A 4,960-nucleotide genomic window follows, 5' to 3' on the forward strand; every position below is an offset into this window, starting at 1 on the left:
TGATTCCGCAAACAGCTGGCTAATCATTATTTTGATTCTGAAATCAGCTGGTCTATCAATATATTGATTCTGCGAACTGACTTTCTGCAGATGTACTTCACTCTTCAAATTGATTTATGGAACGTTTCTTGTGTGCAAATAATGCAAATTCAATAAATTCATGAAGATATTATCAGCACAGGATCGTGTAATTTTTTTCTAGACCTTATTCCCACGGTAGACCAGGGATTTTCAGCACTCACCCTAGCTCCCTGCTCAAAGCTGCAAGCCTTCGAGGGAATGCGTGAAGGGAGCCGTGCTGACCTTTGTATAGGGGTTGTACTGAGTCGGAGCCGGAACCGAAGCCCGACCATTTTACTCGGAGCCGGAGCCGGAGCTGGAGCCGATTTTTTCCTCCGGAGCCGAAGCCGTCTGACATTTTCACGGCTCCACATCCCTGCTTTGTAGCATTGATTTTGAGTAAAAAAAAGTTAACTTATCGTCTTTCACGTGTTCATGAATGTGTTTCTACGCATCTGTATCCCGTCCCATTTCTGTGGAGTACAGTAAGAGATATTTCGCCGAACAATATACTCAAGCCCGTTGCACAAATTGCACAATTTGAATGAAAATATGATACACGGATGTATTTGCATTCGCAAATAATACGATGATATTCATAACACATTTCACAAAGATCCCTGCAATTGCCACACATTTGCCATCACAAAGCCCTGTCGTTGATGCTCACATCCCATGCAAAGCAATACTCACTTTTAGGACACGTCTCTTATTCAATATGGCTACGTATTTGCAAAACATGCAGTTAATAATATTTGAAACTGAGACCTAACCAATAAGACATACCATGGACAGGTAAGAAAAACAAATAAACGTCTGGAGAATGACATCAACGTCTCGATGTTGCCTACTTACAAAGAACAATTTTCGGTTTCGAATCAAATACATGAAATAAATATAAACAAAATTTGTACAGATACACTCAATATAGGGTTTATGATTAGCACGGCTACCTAAAACATCAATCCTGTCAGGTTGAGCCACTTATGTCCACACCCAAAGCAGGTCGCTTTGGAACACCACAAGATCCCATATTACCACCGAAAACGGTCACCAATTGGTCTACTGATCAGCATCTTCAGAACATTCTCGACCGAAAAGCTATCAGTCCTGTCTGTGTTTTGGTTCGCTTCATTTGGGCTATGCGCACGTTTTTCTACTCCGGTTCTAGGGACGAGATAGCAGTCATCACGCGCTGCACCAGCTCGTTCTTTGACAGGTTGGTGACGCTGTCGTCATCCGGCAGGATAAACACGTGGCGCATTTCACCCTCGGCCCCGCCAGCCACATACACACTTCCTTACGTCATATTGTTTCTCGCTACGAGATCAAAGTTCAAAAGGTCGTGATGTAGGTAGTCTCCGCCCAGCCCGAGTCAGGTACTCCACCGGTTGGTCGGGTGCGGCCAGGTCCGCGCAACGCCGCCCTTCTTCGGTCGACGCTCTGGTTGACAGGGATGGCGTTGTCATACAGTTGCCTGTCGACTGAACAGCGATTCAAGACGCCATCCTTGACCCTCTGAAGCTGATCCCCGCAACGACCAGTGTTTGAGCCTTGGTTGACCTGCAGCAAACAACAGAACAGAACACAATAATTAGGACATTTGTGGACAATAGATTAGGAAACTATATGTGTTATTATTCTATTTGTTCAGCAACTATTAATTTTAGAATATATTCAATAAAAATTAAATACTTAATGTCGCTTAAATTTCCACTGAACGTCACCAGGTGCGCCAACAACTGTCATCTCATGCAGTTATATAAATTCTGCCAAAAAAGTAGATCTGAGGCCAGCTGTACCAACAGAAAAATAGGTGGCTGCTGGATTTTTTTTGTCTAAAAGTTACTTCACATACAGAGCATGAACAGTACAGCCCTATCCGTTTACGTGCCCATCATGTAACGCTCCATATGTGAAGCAGTCTTTAGGCAAAAAATTCCAGCATGCAACTATTTGTGTTGATAAAACTGGCCTCTAAAATTAACTTTGGCATGGACAATCCTGAAAATTAACTATCCAGCATTCCCTGGACTGACGTACATTAGACACATAATTTTCTTGAAGATCACGCATAATGTAAATATGGCTTACACCATTCAGCAACTTGCTTTTGTTGCACTTACAAATTAAAGTTGTAGCAACAATTGGGTGAGTGAGACACAAGCAGAGGCTAAAACATCCAAATTATGTAAAATACTGGACATGCACTGCCCCCATTTCATGAGTCCACCCAACAATTCTATCATGTGAGACAAAACATTAGGCTTCTTGTAACTAATTTATACCGTAACTTTTAAAGGACATCATATTTCACTGAAATACTACACCTAAGACATCATTTTCAAAAAAATATAGCTTAAAAAGACAGCAGAAAAGTGAGAAGGCGTCCCGCGCCGCTGACGTCGCTACCGCGCCATGTTCCTAAAACCATCTCTTAAAACGAGTTTTCGGTAAGAAACGTTAAGATCACATGCCTGAAATTGAAAAACACACTTCAAAGTATCTTAAAATATGATCCATTGTTACTTACACTTCAGAAAAGGTCGCTTAAACAAAATAAAACCGGGAGCACTACGTTGCATCCAAACACCCACGACGCCGGCGCGAAATGGCGGGAACCGGAAATCGTGGCTAGATACAAAGAAAAAGAATATTTCTTATAAATGAATTATACAACTAAATAACGCATTTTTTATTTTCTTTTAGACAAAATTATGAAAAAATTACAGAGGCTTGTCGTTAATGATAAACAGAGCAAGTTTTAACAGCACGTTTTTGTTGAATTATGGCGGCGAAATCTTTATGCCATCCGTAAAGGTACGCGCGACAAACGGCTGATAGCCATGCAGCGAAAAATTGAAGCGGGGAAGTTTTTTGTATTGACTTGTCGAAAAATCTCGCCGTCATGGGGGTTATTTCCGCCGTAACGGGTCGTCTGAAGGTGGGAACGTCCCAAATTGAATCAAAATATTGATTCTATGCCCATATATGGTCAAAGCTCCGCCCACTAGAATCAATATTTTGATGCCTCCATATTTTGATTCACGCCGCCTAGTTTGCCCAACTGATGTGGCCCTGCCAGCGCAGGTCATTACTTTATTGCCTTTTATGTAAGCATAACTGTTCTTGTCGCCTGGATAAGTCGTTTACCAATATGCAATAATGGTAGCATTACTACTTCCTACTTTTTCCTGAAGGCAATAGAACAAAGTGCTGAGAAAAAACCCTACCCAAGTAGTCCATATGACGAAAACTGAAGCAAAACATCACTATTTGACTAGTTCTGAATATGTTTCAAGCTCTGTAATATGTATGCATTTGCGAGCGACTCAACTGCACTTCCTTTTTTGAAGGGCGGAACGCATCGGCCTGTCATCGTCTATGCATGGCTGCCTCGTCTAATCGACGCCGACCCGAGAGCGCCGTCTTTCCATTTCGCTCGTCTCGGGGCGTCGTCCCGTATACGAGCCACTCGCAGCCGTGCCCCTGTCAGCGGCTGAACTCAGTTTGGGTTGATCGCTGCCGGCAGCCAAGTGGTGCGACTTTTTGAGTGGGCGGCGTCAGAGCCTATTTCAGAAGAAATCAAGCGCGTTTTCTTCATTATAATCTGTAGAAAACTCAAATATGTATTATTAGGCAGGAGTTTAAAGTAACACTTGCACCTGCATGCATCACAATCTGCAAATCTGTCATATTGAATATCCATTTTCCTTGGGAAGTAGACGCTCAAAATCCTATCTTAGCCCGCGCCCTGCTGGGGGGGGGGTGTTTGAACACCCCCCCTTGTGGTTTTTCGCGAATATCTCAAAAACGGCGGCGCGGAGCGCCGCCGTTTTTGGTACACCTTATCATACATCAATTCTACACATGTTGTGAAAATTTCAGACCAAGGTCATTCAAGGTCAGGTCACCAGGTCACTTGAAGTGACCTCACCTCATAAAAAGTTTCAATGTCTGTCATAGCTACACCGAGTGACCGATCGCTTTGAAACTTTCAGCGATTGCTAAGAGCAATAGCATGTACAAAACGTATATCTCAGAATTTTGATATCGATGACCTAAGGTCAGGTCAATTTTGCGACCTCCCCATTATAAGTCAATGGGAGAAAATTGAAATGCGCCTCTTTTGGACGAAAGACATTATAAACACTCCCAAACACTGAATTACAAGTGGTTTAGACACACTGAACATGAAAATGGTGTCCGTGACCCCTCTTTATGCCCTGAGGTCATCTTAGGTCACGAATGGTATCTAACAGTTTTTTCGCAAATAACTTTTGATAGAGGCATGCTAGAGCGATGAAAACGCCATAGATGTGTTCAGCTCGACGATACGGATCGACTGATATGCAACATGACCCTTTCCGGTCAGGTCATGACCTTGACCTGAGGTCAAATTTTCAAGTTGACCTTTCAAGGTCAAATTATAGTTCATTCGATGCGTCTTGACGAGAGGAACACGATGCCGGTAAAAGGAAGCTCGTACAAGGCTTGGGTCAAAAGTTATTGCAGAAAAACTGTTTCCGAAAAAATCGGCTATTTTTGCAGTTTTTGCCCCCTGCAGGCAAAACTGTTGACGTTAGGTCAAATCTGAGAGAATTACTCAGAAAGGGCGTTAATAGGGCTATCGAATGCGCTTTTCCGCGGCGCTGTAGCTCTATTGGTTCCCGAGTTATGCGTTGGCTTCTTGGAAATTTTCGACCTTCGACCTGGAAATCGGCGAAATTTTGCCTTCAATGACCTCTGGTGACCTGACCTTTGACCTGACCAAAAAATTGACCGAAGTGATTTCCTCATTATTTTTGACGCTCTTTCGAACGCCGCCTTCCGCGTATCGCTACGTGGCCCAGGAGCCGAGTTAGAAGGGGGGGTGTTCAAACACCCCCCCCCCCCCAGC

At 43.3% G+C, this 4,960-nt stretch overlaps 1 long non-coding RNA gene across 1 annotated transcript; it reads right to left on the reverse strand.

The window, feature by feature from the left end:
* Positions 1 to 605: 605 nt before the first annotated feature.
* On the reverse strand, positions 606 to 3,116 carry LOC122375735. The gene is made up of 2 exons (XR_006255444.1): positions 2,594 to 3,116; positions 606 to 1,623 (listed from the first exon to the last, which is right to left on the reverse strand). It is a non-coding gene; the product is annotated as an uncharacterized LOC122375735 (long non-coding RNA).
* Between the last annotated feature and the right edge of the window lie 1,844 nt (positions 3,117 to 4,960).

Source organism: Amphibalanus amphitrite, unplaced genomic scaffold (assembly GCF_019059575.1).
Source record: "Amphibalanus amphitrite isolate SeventyFive unplaced genomic scaffold, NRLGWU_Aamphi_draft 001907F_arrow, whole genome shotgun sequence".
NCBI lineage: Eukaryota > Metazoa > Arthropoda > Thecostraca > Balanomorpha > Balanidae > Amphibalanus > Amphibalanus amphitrite.